This window comes from Heptranchias perlo, chromosome 13 (genome assembly GCF_035084215.1).
Source record: "Heptranchias perlo isolate sHepPer1 chromosome 13, sHepPer1.hap1, whole genome shotgun sequence".
Classification (NCBI taxonomy): domain Eukaryota; kingdom Metazoa; phylum Chordata; class Chondrichthyes; order Hexanchiformes; family Hexanchidae; genus Heptranchias; species Heptranchias perlo.
This window is the reverse complement of record NC_090337.1, coordinates 1,415,689-1,431,752: the sequence shown is the minus strand read 5'-3', so window position 1 is coordinate 1,431,752 and position 16,064 is coordinate 1,415,689. Positions and strand designations below refer to the sequence as shown.

General features: G+C 52.2%; 1 long non-coding RNA gene across 1 annotated transcript in view; it reads right to left on the bottom strand.

Moving 5' to 3' along the window:
* LOC137330960 (uncharacterized) overlaps positions 1-15,662 on the bottom strand; it is a 45,372-nt gene extending 29,710 nt beyond the window's left edge. The window contains exon 1 of the long non-coding RNA XR_010965341.1: positions 15,560-15,662. This is a non-coding gene — a long non-coding RNA (uncharacterized lncRNA). The remainder of the gene's footprint in view (positions 1-15,559) is intronic.
* Between the last annotated feature and the right edge of the window lie 402 nt (positions 15,663-16,064).

Genomic DNA, 16,064 nt, shown 5'->3' with positions numbered 1-16,064 from the left:
TTCACACTAAGCATGGGGCATTCTGCTTAATCCAAAGCACTTTTATATTCCACAAATTATATATGTTTATTCTAAAAATAGGAAAAACAAAGTGACATTTGGATTTTCGGTAAACCGACCAGATCCTTACTCCCAACCCCATGGTGTGAGGGATAAATATTGACCAGGACAAACTCCCCTCCTCTTCAAATAGTGGCCATGGGATCTTCTACATCCACCTGAGAGGGCAGATGGGGCCTCGGTTTAACTTCTCATCCGAAAGACGGCACCTCTGGCAATATAGCACTCCCACTGGGAGTATCGGCCTGGATTATGGGCTTAAGTCTCTGAAGTGGGACTTGAACTCATGACCTTTTGACTCAGAGGCGAGAGAGTGCTGCCACTGAGCCGCAGAGAGGAACGTCCAGAGGGAGAATGAATACAGACAAAGCAAAAAAACAAGTTTAATAATTACAAGACTTAACTGTCACTTGAGTGGAATCTTTCATTTGTTCAGTACTGAACCACTGAGAGTTCTGTTAATAATACGGGACTGTTCTAGTTCAATTCCAATATTGATTTGGAGGCTCACTGCTAACACTGCCCAATCCCCGAATGTCTCTCAACTTGTGTGTTTAATAAATAGTTTTGCTTCTGACACTACTTGGACATACAGGCAAGAGGAAATTACATGAATTAAGCAGAAGTGTCTGTTTGCAATTTCTACACAATAATGTTTCCCCACATCCTGGTATTTCTCACACACACAGCCATGGGTCGATGGGCCAATAACAACTGGTGCCTTGCACTTATTTGGGGGAAGATCTGCAATGAGGTTCATTGAAAGGAAATTCTCACTGGCTGAGGGTGAGCTTCAACCTTTAACAATCAGTCTTATTGAAGGATGGGATTTTTAAACAGGAAAAAAAACCCTGCAAGTGCTGGAAATCTGAAACATAGAAACTAGGAGCAGGAGCAGGCCATTCGGCCCTTCGAGCCTGCTGCTCCATTCAATATGATCATGGCTGATCCTCTATCTCAATACCATATTCCTGCTCTCTCCCCATACCCCTTGATGTGTCTAGAAATCTATCTAGCTCCTTCTTAAATATATTCAGTGACTTGGCCTCCACAGCCTTCTGTGGTAGAGAATTCCACAGGTTCACCACCCTCTGAGTGAAGAAATTTCTCCTCATCTCAGTCCTAAATGTCCTACCCCAAAATAAAAACTGAAACTGCTGGCAACACACACAAGGTCAGTCAGCAAACAGAAAGAGACAGGTTATTGACCTGCCCTTGAAACGTACACAGCCAAACATCGGCCCCCTTTCCTTTCGCTTTCCAGATCCTGACTGGCTTGCTGTATATTTTTAAAATTCATTCTGGGATGTGGGCGTCGCTGGCGAGGCCGGCATTTATTGCCCATCCCTAATTGCCCTTGAGAAGGTGGTGGTGAGCCGCCTTCTTGAACCGCTGCAGTCCGTGTGGTGACGGTTCTCCCACAGTGCTGTTAGGAAGGGAGTTCCAGGATTTTGACCCAGCGACGATGAAGGAACGGCGATATATTTCCAAGTCGGGATGGTGTGTGACTTGGAGGGGAACGTGCAGGTGGTGTTGTTCACATGTGCCTGCTGCTCATGTCCTTCTAGGCGGTAGAGGTTGCGGGTTTGGGAGGTGCTGTTGAAGAAGCCTTGGCGAGTTGCTGCAGTGCATCCTGTGGATGGTACACACTGCAGCCACGGTGTGCTGGTGGGAGACGGGGTGGGTGTTTAAGGTGGTCGATGGGTTTCCAGCGTTTTCTGTTTGTATTTAGGATTTCTTTAAGTTGGGGGGATTAGTTGTTTTATTCTACACAATCTGGCATTGATGTGAGACGGTTTAAGTTCGGTATTCACACCGTCTTAACTTCACACCAGCTGCTGTCTCACTGCACCACGTGTGGGAAGGATTTAAACTTTAGCTGTACTCACTCAGACATCATGGACTGCACTGTACCTCCGGCTCTTCACTAAGATTAGACCCAGGGACTGGAGGCCAACTTGTGCCTGATTATTGGGGGTTCCCTCAGCTGCTTTACCCCTCCCCTCACTACTGGCCTGAAATCAGACGTTTAATAAAGCTCCCATATCTTCCCTGGTTGGCCATGACAGTTTGGTGAAAAGATGGCAGTGGGAATTCATTATCTGGTTTAAATCCATCATTTCCGCAGGTCACTCCATTCAAACCTTCCTGAAGTCATGACCTCAATGGTCTGAGCCTGGAAGAATGAGCAGTTTACACCAGGGACATTAAAGATCTGTAACACTCCCAGAGCCAGCACACTGCTCACTACCAATACAAGTTAAAGGTGTCAGCAAATTAAACAAAAGTTTGGCAAAAATCCTTATTTTGCTTGAGAAGAAAAGGTCACGTTTTCTTGGCCACTGAGGGGTTTCCTCACTTCATGTCTGGGTCTGCTGGACACTCACTCATGGCGATTGATTACTATGATTAGTCAACATGTGACTACCAGGATGGTGGAAGTTGAACGAGACGGACCTCAGGCTCTTTTTGTCAAGCAATTTCTATGTTCGTCATGGTAACATCACACACAAGAGGCGTAGTGATATAGTTAAACACAATTTATTTCAATGTCTTGCCTGTTTGTGGACAAATGAGAAGAGGTTTATGGAAAACTCTTTGCTGCAGAGGCTGCCTCTTTAATCAGCGTGTGCTGGAGGTGACTGGAATCCTGAACAGATACTGGAATCATACAGGACACGGGCTGCCGTTCATCCCGTGCTCAGCTGCCACATGTGGACAGATGTTGAGGGCAAGGCCACCAAGGTCTTTGTCACAATCCCGGTTAACTGGGACACAAGGGAGGGAGGGACACAAGTCCAGCAAGATTCCCACTCCCGATCGCTGTGTGACTACTCCGGGGGGAATGCTGGGCGAGAACAGGATCAGGCTCGAGTGTGATGCCCTTCACAGTTCAATAACCTGCCAATACTCACTGATCAGACTTGTGTGTAAAGAATGGCCAATTTGGCAGAGTACTGGAAGGCTGGTTAGTGCTGGGAACAATTCCCAGTGACAGCCAACACCTTCCCGGGAATGGCAGGAGGGGAAATTTCATCGGCACAAACTTTGGATAAAAATCCTCAATGATTGGGAATATAATGACACGTAGAAATCGAAAGATAATAAATATTTCTACTTTTGGACAATTTGGTAGATCTCGGGGACTGCGCTGGATGCTGCAATGCAGGTGCAACCTCAGATCAATAATGCAACACCCTCAACAACTCGTTGGCTGCAATCCACATATAAGAATGAAATTTCATAGCTAGGATATTGTAGCCTGAGGGAGCAAACTGTGGGACTCAGCAGTCCCAACTGTGCTCAGGAGGGGTGAAAAAAACTTTTGTAAATGAAACCAAACTCACAGTACCATCATAGTCAGGTACAGCACAGAAGGAGGCCATTCAGCCTATCATGGCCATGCTGGGTCTTTGAAAGAACATAAGAAATAGGAGCAGGAGTTGGCCACACGGCCCCTCGAGCCTGCTCCGCCATTCAATCAGATCATGGCCGATCTTCAACCTCAACTCAGCTTTCCCGCCCAATCCCCATATCCCTTGACTATCCAATTAGTCCCATTCCCCTGCTCTTTCCCCAGAGCTCTGCAAATTTTTTCCCTTCAAGTATTTATCCAATTCCCTTTCGAAGTTATTATTGAATCTGCTTCCACCGCCCTCTCAGGCAGTGAATTCCAGATCATAACAACTCGCTGCATAAAAAAATGTTTCCTCATGTCGCCTCTGGTTCATTTGCCAGCACCTTAAATCTGTGTCCTCTGGTTACCGACCCTTCTGCCACTGGAAACAGTTTCTCCTTATTTACTCTGTCAAAACCCTTCATGATTTTGAACACCTCTATCAAATCTCCCCTTAACCTTCTCTGCTCTAAGGAGAACAATCCCAGCTTCTCCAGTCTCTCCACATAACATATCAGGGAGGTTATGCTAGAACTGTATAAAACATTGCTTAGGCCACAGCTTGAGTACTGTGTACAGTTCCAGTCACCACATTACAGGAAAGATGTGATTGCACTAGAGAGGGGTCAGAGGAGATTTACGAGAATGTTGCCAGGACTGGAGAATTTTAGCTATGAGGAAAGATTGGATAGGCTGGGGCTGTTTTCTTTGGAACAGAGGAGGCTGAGGGGAGATTTAATTGAGGTGTGTACAATTATGAGGTGACTAGATAGAGTGGATAGGAAGGACCTATTTCCCTTAGCAGAGGGGTCAGTGATCAGGAGGCATTGATTTAAAGTAATTGGTAGAAGGATTAGAGGGGAGCTGAGGAGAAATGTTTTCCCCCAGAGGGTGGTGGGGTCTGGAACTCACTGCCTGAGAGGGTGGGAGAGGCAGAAACCCTCAACTCATTTAAAAAGTACCTGGATGTGCACCTGAAGTGCTGTAACCTACAGGGCCACGGACCAAGTGCTGGAAAGTGGGATTTGGCTGGATACCTCTTTTTCGGCCGGCCCGGATACGATGGGCCAAATGGCCTCCTTCTGTGCCGTAAATTTCTATGATTTTATAACTGAAGTCCCTCATCCCTGGGACCATTCTAGTAAATCTCTCTGCACCCTCTCTAAGGCCTTGACATCCTTCCTAAAGTGTGGTGCCCAGAATTGGACACAATAGTCCAGCTGAGGCCTAACCCAGTGTTTTATAAAAGTAACATTCGCGCCAGATAAGTGCCAGGCAATGACCATCTCCAACAAGAGAGAGTCTAACCACCTCCCCTTGACATTCAACGGCATTACCATCGCCGAATCCCCCACCATCAACATCCTGGGGGTCACCACTGACCAGAAACTTAACGGGACCAGCCATATAAATACTGTGGCTACGAGAGCAGGTCAGAGGCTGGGTATTCTGCGGTGAGTGCCTCACCTCCTGACTCCCCAAAGCCTTTCCACCATCTACAAGGCACAAGTCAGGAGTGTGATGGAATACTCTCCACTTGCCTGGATGAGTGCAGCTCCAACAACACTCAAGAAGCTCCACACCATCCAGGACAAAGCAGCCCGCTTGATTGTCACCCCATCCACCACCCTAAACATTCACTCCCTTCACCACCGGCGCACAGTGGCTGCAGTGTGTACCATCCACAGGATGCACTGCAGCAACTCGCCAAGGCTTCTTCGACAGCACCTCCCAAACCCGCGACCTCTACCACCTAGAAGGACAAGGGCAGCAGGCACATGGGAACAACACCACCTGCACGTTCCCCTCCAAGTCACACACCATCCCGACTTGGAAATATATCGCCGTTCCTTCATCGTCGCTGGGTCAAAATCCTGGAACTCCCTTCCTAACAGCACTGTGGGAGAACCTTCACCACACGGACTGCAGCGGTTCAAGAAGGCGGCTCACCACCACCTTCTCGAGCAATTAGGGATAGGCAATAAATGCTGGCCTTGCCAGCGACACCCACATCCCATGTACAAATAAAAAAAAAGCATAACTTCCTTGCTTTTGTACTCTATGCCTCTATTAATAAAGCCCAGGATCCCATATGCTTTTTTAACAACCTTCTGAACTTGTCCTGCCACCTTCAAAGATTTGTGTACATTCACCCCCAGGTCTCTCTGTTCCTGCACCCCCTTTAAAATTGTACCATTTAGTTTATATTGCCTCTCCCCATTCTTCCTACCAAAATGCATCACTTTACACTTCTCTGCGTTAAATTTCATCTGCCATGTGTCTGCCCATTTCACCAGTCTGTCTCTGTCCTACTGAAGTCTGTTACTATCCTCCACATTGTTTACTACATTTCTGTGTTTTGTGTCATCTGCAAACTTTGAAATTATACCCTCTATACCCAAGTCCAGGTCATTAATATATATCAAAAAGAGCAGTGGTCCTAACACTGACCCCTGAGGAACACCACTGTAAACTTCCCTCCAGTCTGAAGAACAACCTTTCACCACTACTCTCTGCTTTCTGTCCCTTAGCCAATTTTATATCCACACTGCCACTGTCCGTTTAATCCCATGGGCTTTCATTTTGCTAACAAGTCTATTATGTGGCACTTTATCAAATGTCTTTTGGAAGTCCATATACACAACATCAACCGCAGTACCCTCATCAACCCTCTCCGTTACTTCATTAAAGAACTCAATTCAGTTAGTTAAACACGATTTTCCTTTAACAAATCCGTGCTGACTTACAATTGAGGCACAACAGACCTGTGACGAGTGCACCGAATGGTGATTCCCAACAATGACCCGAGTCTGGAGCAGGTTTTGGGGGGAAAGGGCTTGAATGGCGGAGTGAGTGTTACTGTGGCCTGAGCTCACCTCACAGTTCCAGACCAGTTGGGCTGGTGTGATTCAGAGCAGGCCGCTGCCCGAGCTCTCCCAGAGCACAACTGACCCTCAGGACCAGGGACTTGGAGAAGGCCCCACAGGACTGTCCCTGGGATACCTGGCTGGGCCTCTACTGACTTCTCATATGTTGCTAGGCAACATATAAGGTGCTAAAAATGGTTATAAACCCAGACATACCCAGATCGCAAATACTCCAATACTTCATCTATCAATAGACTAGGTGGTGGGCACAAAGCAGAGACTAAGGATTGAAATGCCACCCTTCATGCTCTGTATGATCAGGAGCACGCTGGTCAGTGCAGTTACACACACGGCCATCGGCATTATAGTATTTCTAACTTTAAAACTAAATTTTCAATTCCTTTAATTATTTTCTTTCTCCAAAGACCATTTATTTTTGCCAATCCGCTGTCAGGATATTGACGGCCGATCCACTCACTTCATCGATCAGCTCAATCTCTAACACAACAATCAGACATAAACTGATCCAATGGGAGCGCCCAGATTCGTGAGCATTTACACGCTGCCCTCGAGTGTCGAACGTCACAGCACATCACATACATGCAAAGCTTTTATTCTCCCCACGTTTTGTCTGATTGCGCCCCTGTGGAGCGCCTTGGGGCATTTTATGATGTTAAAGGCACGATACAAATGCAAGTTGCTGCAGTTATTCTACTTTTGATGTGTCGTCACTGTTATGGAGTCAAATGTGGCGGTTAATTTGTGCATAACAAGATCCCAAAAACAGCAAACGACATGACCGACAGATAATCCACTTACGACATTTCAGAGTTTTACTTGTACTGCTTGCACTAGGGATTTTTTTAAACTTATAATAGTATCATACAGCACAGAAGGAGGCCATTCAGCCCATCGCACCTGTGCCAGCTCTTTGAAGGAGTTATCCAATTAGTCCCATTCCCCATGGTCCTGCAAATTATCCCCCTTCGAGTATTTATCCAACAACATCAACAGCATTATGATCCCAGCTCACACTATTAGTTTATTAAATATTGGGCAGTAAAATATTAATTCTGTATTATAGTGATTGAAAGGGCACCGAGTCCCGCTCGGGCGCGGCCCCCCGGGCACCGAGTCCCGCTCGGGCGCGGCCCCCGGGCACCGAGTCCCGCTCGGGCGCGGCCCCCCGGGCACCGAGTCCCGCTCGGGCGCGGCCCCCCGGGCACTCAGTCCCGCTCGGGCGTGGGCCCCCGGGCACCGAGTCCCGCTCGGGCGCGGCCCCCCCGGGCACCGAGTCTCGCTCGGGCGCGGCCCCCCTGGGCACCCAGTCCCGCTCGGGCGCGGCCCCCCGGGCACCCGGTCCCGCTCGGGCGCGGCCCCGCGGGCACCGGGTCCCGCTCGGGCGCGGACCCCGGGCACCGGGTCCCGCTCGGGCGCGGCCCCCCGGGCACCGGGTCCCGCTCGGGCGCGGGCCCCCCGGGCACCGGGTCCCGCTCGGGCGCGGGCCCCCCGGGCACCCGGTCCCGCTCGGGCGCGGGCCCCCCGGGCACCGGGTCCCGCTCGGGCGCGGCCCCCCGGGCACCGGGTCCCGCTCGGGAGCGGGCCCCCCGGGCACCGAGTCCCGCTCGGGCGCGGGCCCCCGGGCACCGAGTCCCGCTCGGGCGCGGCCCCCCGGGCACCCAGTCCCGCTCGGGCGCGGGCCCCCCGGGCACCGAGTCCCGCTCGGGCGCGGGCCCCCGGGCACCGAGTCCCGCTCGGGCGCGGGCCCCCCGGGCACCGAGTCCCGCTCGGGCGCGGGCCCCCCGGGCACCGAGTCCCGCTCGGGCGCGGGCCCCCCGGGCACCGAGTCCCGCTCGGGCGCGGGCCCCCCGGGCACCGAGTCCCGCTCGGGCGCGGGCCCCCTGGGCACCTCTCTGTGTATGAGGCCAGACAGTGAGCGTTACCTCCAGACTCGATTATTCCAATGCTCTCCTGGCCGGTCTCCCATCTTCCACCCTCCGTAAACTCTGCTGCCCTTAATCTATCCCGCACCAAGTCCCTTTCACCCATCACCCCTGTGTTCACTGACCTACATTGGTACCCGGTCCAGCAACGCCTGGAATTTAAAATTCTCATCATGGAATCATAGAAAATTACAGCACAGAAAGAGGCCATTCGGCCCATCGTATCCACCCCAGCCAAAGGAGAGCCACCCAGCCTAATCCCACTTTCCAGCACTTGGTCCGTAGCCCTGTAGCTCACGGCTCTTCAGGTGCACATCCAGGTACTTTTTAAATGAATTGAGGGTTTCTGCCTCTCCCACCCTTTCAGGCAGTGAGTTCCAGACCCCCACCACCCTCTGGGTGCAAACATTTCTCCTCAACTCCCCTCTAATCCTTCTACCAATTACTTTAAATCTATGCCCCCTGGTCACTGACCCCTCTGCTAAGGGAAATAGCTCCTCCCTATCCACTCTATCTCGGCACCTCGTAATTTTATACACCTCAATTAAATCTCCCCTCAGCCTCCTCTGTTCCAAAGAAAACAACCCCAGCCTATCCAATCTTTCCTCATAGCTAAAATTCTCCAGCCCTGGCAACATCCTCGTAAATCTCCTCTGCACCCTCTCCAGTGCAATCACATCCTTCCTGTAATGTGGTGACCAGAACTGTGCGCAGTATTCAAGCTGTGGCCTGACCAATGTTTTATACAGTTCCAGCATAACCTCCCTGTTCTTATATTCTATGCCTTGGCTAATAAAGGAAAGTATTCCATATGCCTTTTTAACCACCTTATCTACGTGTCCTGCTACCTTCAGGGATCTGTGGACATGCACTCCAAGGTCCCTCACTTCCTCTACACCTCTCTGTATCCTCCCATTTATTGTGTATTCCCTTGCCTTGTTTGCTTTCCCCAAATGCATTACCTCACACTTCTCTGGATTGAATTCCATTTGCCACTTTTCTTCCCATGTGACCAGTCCATTGATATCTTCCTGCAGTCTACAGCTTTCCTCCTCACTATCAACCACATGGCCAATTTTTGCATCATCTGCAAACTTCTTGATCAAGCCCAAATCATTAATATATACCACAAAAAGCAAGGGACCTTGTACTGAGCCTTGCGGGACCCCACTGGAAACAGCCTTCCAGTCACAAAAACACTTGTTGACCATTACCCTTTGCTTTCTGCCACTGAGCCAATTTTGGATCCAATTTGCCACTTTCCCTTGGATCCCATGGGCGTTTACTTTTTTGACCAGTCTGCCGTGTGGGACCTCGTCAAAAGCCTTGCTAAAATCCATATAGACTACATCAAACACACTACCCTCATCGACCCTCCTTGTTACCTGCTCAAAAAATTCAGTAAAGGTTATTCAGACACGACCTTCCCTTAACAAATCCATGCTGACTGTCCTTGATTACTCCGTGCCTTTCTAAATGACGGTTTATCCTGTCCCTCAGAATTGATTCCAATAATTTGCCCAGCACCGAGGTTAGACTGACTGGCCTATAATTACTCGGTCTATCTCTTTCTCCCTTTTTAAACAATGGTACGATGTTAGCAGTCCTCCAATCCTCCAGCACCACGCCTGTAGCCAGGGAGGATTGGAAAATGATGGTCAGAGCCTCCGCTATTTCCATCCTCGCTTCTCTTAACAGCCTGGGATACAAACTCTTTGGCTCCTACTCCAGGGTGTCTCTTACCCGAGCACTCCAGAGGCAGCACCTTTCAGTGCCTTGTACAAGCCCCTGCCCATCCCCTGTTCTTTGCTGACCACTTGCTCCCCTGATGGATGATCATCCCCTTCTCCCCACCTCACCTCACTAACATCCCAAGAGCCCTCAGCTTCCCAAATGTCAGCGAGTGTCACCAGCTTCCCCTTGAGTTGGAGTTTTCACATCGTTCACCTGACGAAGGAGGAAGCCTCCGAAAGCTTGTGAATTTAAAATAAAATTGCTGGACTATAACTTGGTGTTGTAAAATTGTTTACAATTGAGTTGGAGTGTAAGCAGTCAGAGAGACTTGCTGCAGAGGCAGGTCCTCCCAAACACTCAAAACTCCCAAACCCCCAGATTGCACGGGTACCTCCTGTCACAGGGGCAAAGAGCTTTTCTGTCCAATCCTAAACTAAACTGCTTTCTCTTAAAAGTTTAATATCGATCAAAGTCAACAACTTTAGTGGCTTTAACCCCTCAATTATAATTTTGGGCCAACTCTACCTAAAGACAGAAATCTCTCCGAGGACAAACCCCACTCACCAATAAGCTTTTTAAAAAATTCATTCTGGGGATGTGGGCGTCGCTGGCAAGGCCGGCATTTATTGCCCGTCCCTAATTGCCCCGAGGCGGGGGTGGGCCGCCTTCTCAAACCACTGATCGTGGTTTGATACAACTGAGGGGCTCGCTCGGCCACTCAGAGGGCAGTTAAGGTCAGCTGGTGTGGGACTGGAGTCACATATAGGCCCAGACTGGGTAAGGACGGCAGGTTTCCTTCCCTAAAGGACATCAACTGTCGAGTTGTGATGATCTGGAATGCGCTGCCTGAAAGGGCGGTGGAAGCAGATTCAATAATAACTTTCAAAAGGGAATTGGATAAATATTTGAAGGGGAAAAATTTCCAGGGCTATGGGGAAAGAGCAGGGGAGTGGGACTCATTGGATAGCTCTTTCAAAGAGCCAGCACAGGCACGATGGGCCAAATGGCCTCCTTCTGTGCTGTACCTAATACGATACAATGAACAGCCCAACTGCCATAGGCAAAACAATCAGGAGAGCTAATTACTCCAGTAATGTAACCAATTAATTAACCTGTAACTGGCTCGGAGCCAAGTCACAAATAAAGTAACAAATAAAATAATGAAGTGGAAATGTGGGTGCATGTTCCCCAACCACTCCTCCTGTGGGTGAACTCCACACTCCCCCGGCTTTTCCCTCATCTTCTTTTGTAAATACGCCTTTTCCATCAGAACAGAGATAAAGGATCTCAGGTTAACATTTCATCTGAAGACAACATCGCTGACTGTGCAGCATTCCCGCAGTACTCAATGCTCGAGTGGGGCACTCACAATGTCCAGAGCAGGAAAGTGTCCGCTGGAGCTCAGTGGGTAATTCTATCACTGCTGAGTCAGAAGGTCGTGGGTTCGAGCCCCACTCCAGAGAGTTGAGCCCATAATCCAGGCCGACACTCCCAGCGCAGTACTGAGGGAGTGCTGCACTGTCGGAGGGTCAGTACTGAGGGAGTGCTGCACTGTCGGAGGGTCAGTACTGAGGGAGCGCTGCACTGTCGGAGGGTCAGTACTGAGGGAGTGCTGCACTGTCGGAGGGTCAGTACTGAGGGAGCGCTGCACTGTCGGAGGGTCAGTACTGAGGGAGTGCTGCACTGTCGGAGGGTCAGTACTGAGGGAGCGCTGCACTGTCGGAGGGTCAGTACTGAGGGAGCGCTCCACTGTCGGAGGGTCAGTACTGTGGGAGCGCTCCACTGTCGGAGGGGCTGTACCGAGGGAGCGCTGCACTGTCGGAGGGTCAGTACTGAGGGAGTGCTGCACTGTCGGAGGGTCAGTACTGAGGGAGCGCTGCACTGTCGGAGGGTCAGTACCGAGGGGGCGCTGCACTGTCGGAGGTGCTGTTTTTCAGGTGAATATAAAAGATCCCATAGCACTATCTGAAGAAGAGCAGGGGAGTTCTCCCCAGTGTCCTGTTGAATATTTATCCCTCAACCAATGTCACTAAAACAGATTATTTGGTATTATCACATTGCTGTTTGGGGGATCTTGCTTTGTGCAAATTGGCCACTGTATTTTCTATATTACAATAATATCTACACTTCAAATGTATTTCGTTGGCTGTAAAGCACTTTGGGACGTCCCAAGGTCATGATAGATGCTATATACATGCAAGTTCCATGTCCTTGGAGGCAAGTGGGCTCTGAGCCTGTGCACAAAGTGATGTGACAGCACAGGGACAGGGCGAGCGATGTGCGGGGTGAGCAAGGACCGCACAGGGTGAGTGAGCTCCCCTCTTTCACAATCTTTCCTCAACTCGACTGGTGCCAGGGAACAGATCCAGGAGTGAGGGCTAGCAGACTATTTTACCATGGGGGGCATCGGAGCTGAGGGCAACCACGTTTTCTCCAAACACACACGCACACATGTACACATACGCACACATGTACATACACACACACACACACGTGCACATGGATACACACACGTGCACATGGATGCACCCACACACAGAAAGGGTCAGCAGTAGCCTAACTAATTGCCCTCTGACCCCCAAGAACTGATGCCAAATTGGAGCGCTTTTAAACATTAAGCTTTAAAGTTTTACTGCAGCTGGTGTCCGAGGCCTCGCCCGACAATCTCTTCAATGCAGTTCTCAGAAGCCACTAGCACCAGATTGCAATTTGGTATCAGACGCCGGTGCATTTACTCCCAAACATGCAGGATAAATGCACCGCATGGTGACATCCGACACACACTGCAAGGATGCAGATCAATCTCACTGAAGTGTCAGCCGTGAATCAGTGGGTAACTCTCTCGCCTTAAGTCCCACTCCCGAGACTTGAGTATAAAGTCTAGACTAACGCTCCCAGTGCCAGTACTGAGGGAGTGCTGGACTATCAGAGGTGCCGTCTTTTGGATGAGACGTTAAACCGAGGCCCTGTCTGCCCCCTCAGGTGGATGTAAAAGATCCCACGACCACTATTTGAAGAAGAGCAGGGGAGTTCTCCCCGGTGTCCTGGTCAATATTTATCCCTCAACCAACATCACCAAAACAGATTATCTGGTCATTATCTTACTGCTGTTTGTGGGATCTTGCTGTGCGCAAATTGACTGTTGCATTTCCTACATTACAACAGTGACTACACTTCAAAAAATACTTAATTGCCTTTAAAGTGTTTTGGGACACCCTGAGGTTGTGAAAGGTGCTATATAAATGCAAATCTTTCAATCGTCACATTCTCATGTTTCATTAAATGCCATCACTGCCACAAATCATCTCTGATTTATAAGGACATAAGAAATAGGAGCAGGAGTAGGCCATTCGGCCCCTCGAGCCTGCTCCTCCATTCAATCAGATCATGGCTGATCTTCGACCTCAACTCCACTTTCCCGCCCGATCCCTGTATCCTTTGATTCCCCTAGAGGCCAAAAATCTACCGATCTCAGCCTTGAATATACTCAATGACTGAGCATCCACAGCCCTCTGGGGGAGAGAATTCCAAAGATTCACAATCCACTGAGTGAAGAAATTCCTCCTCATCTCAGTCCTAAATGGCCGACCCCTTATCCTGAGACTATGCCCCCTAGTTCTAGACTCTCCAGCCAGGGGAAACAACCTCTCAGCATCTACCCTGTCAAGCCCCCTCAGAATCTTATATGGTTCGATGAGATCACCCCTTCCCCCAACCCCCACTCTCCCCCATCCCCTACCTGACCCCACTCTCACTCATTCCCCCTGAGTTCACTCTCCCTCTCCCCCCTGACTCCACTCTCTCCCCCTCAATCCTAACCACATTCTGTCCCCCCTGACTCCACTCTCTTCCCCTCCCACTTGACCCCACTCTTTCCCCTGACCCCACTCTCCCCGACACCACTCTCTACCGCCTTAACCCCACTCTCCCCTGACGCCACTTTCCCCCCCTTGACCTCACTCTCCCCCCCTTGACCTCACTCTCCCCCCCTTGACCTCACTCTCCCCCCCTTGACCCCACTCTCCCCCCCTTGACCCCACTTTCCCCCCTTGACCTCACTCTCCCCCCTAACCCCACTCTCCCCCCCTTGACCTCACTCTCCCCCTAACCCCACTCTCCCCCCCTTAACCCCACTCTCCCCCCCTTGACCTCACTCTCCCCCCTTGACCTCACTCTCCCCCCTAACCCCACTCTCCCCCCCTTAACCCCACTCTCCCCCCCTTAACCCCACTCTCCCCACCCTTGACCTCACTCTCCCCCCCTTAACCCCACTCTCCCCCCCTTGACCTCACTCTCCCCCCCTTGACCTCACTCTCCCCCCCTTAACCCCACTCTCCCCCCCTTGACCTCACTCTCCCCCCTTGACCTCACTCTCCCCCCTAACCCCACTCTCCCCCCCTTGACCTCACTCTCCCCCCTTGACCTCACTCTCCCCCCTTGACCTCACTCTCCCCCCTTGACCTCACTCTCCCCCCTTGACCCCACTCTCCCCCCCTTGACCTCACTCTCCCCCTAACCCCACTCTCCCCCCCTTAACCCCACTCTCCCCCCCTTGACCTCACTCTCCCCCTAACCCCACTCTCCCCCCTTGACCTCACTCTCCCCCCCTTGACCCCACTCTCCCCCCCTTGACCCCACTCTCCCCCCCTTGACCTCACTCTCCCCCCTTGACCTCACTCTCCCCCCCTGACCCCACTCTCCCCCCCTTGACCCCACTCTCCCCCCCTTGACCTCACTCTCCCCCCCCCTGACCCCACTCTCCCCCCCTTAACCCCACTCTCCCCCCCTTGACCTCACTCTCCCCCCTTGACCTCACTCTCCCCCCCTGACCTCACTCTCCCCCCCTTGACCCCACTCTCCCCCCCCTTGACCCCACTCTCCCCCCCTTGACCTCACTCTCCCCCCCTTGACCTCACTCTCCCCCCTTGACCTCACTCTCCCCCCTTGACCTCACTCTCCCCCTAACCCCACTCTCCCCCCCTTGACCCCACTCTCCCCCTAACCCCACTCTCCCCCCTTGACCTCACTCTCCCCCCTTGACCTCACTCTCCCCCCCTTGACCCCACTCTCCCCCCCTTGACCCCACTCTCCCCCCCTTGACCTCACTCTCCCCCCTTGACCTCACTCTCCCCCCTTGACCTCACTCTCCCCCCCTTGACCCCACTCTCCCCCCTTGACCTCACTCTCCCCCCTGACCCCACTCTCCCCCCCTTGACCTCACTCTCCCCCCTTGACCTCACTCTCCCCCCCTGACCTCACTCTCCCCCCTTGACCCCACTCTCCCCCCCTTGACCTCACTCTCCCCCCTTGACCTCACTCTCCCCCCCTTAACCCCACTCTCCCCCCTTAACCTCACTCTCCCCCCCTTAACCCCACTCTCCCCCCCTTGACCTCACTCTCCCCCCCTTGACCCCACTCTCCCCCCCTTGACCCCACTCTCCCCCCTTAACCCCACTCTCCCCCCCTTGACCTCACTCTCCCCCCCTTGACCCCACTCTCCCCCCTTGACCCCACTCTCCCCCCCGAGTGCTCGCTATCCTGAGCCAGTTTCTTCTCACCAGATCCGAACCAGCTGGAAGATACAAACCGCCCGAGATCGAGCGCTGGCTCAGGCCGCGGAGCGGGAACCTGCAGCCGGTCCGGCAGAGCTCGGCGCTGCCCCATCGCGCACCAGTTTAAAGAGCCGGCCCTCCCCGGGCTGTCAATCAGCGGCCCGGCCCCGCCCCGGCCCCGCCCCCTGGTGGCCCAGCCCCGCCCCGGTCCCGCCCCCCGACGGCCTGGCCCCGCCCCCTGGCAGCCCAGCCCCGCCCCCCCAGTTCTCAGAATTCGGAGACAATATATCAATTTCAGCCGATACGTCAGTCCTGGAAGTAGCCACGTGATGGGTGAAACCAACCGGCTGGATGTGAGGGGGGAGATCAGGGCGAACGGGACACCCGAAACGCCGGCGGGACCCCCGCAAACCGGAGCAGGAGGCGGGAGCAGGGGCATGAGGTCAATCTGTACCCCAGGATCGCGGGTTCGGGCCAGGCCCTGCGGCCGAGGGGCCGCGGCAGGCTCAGG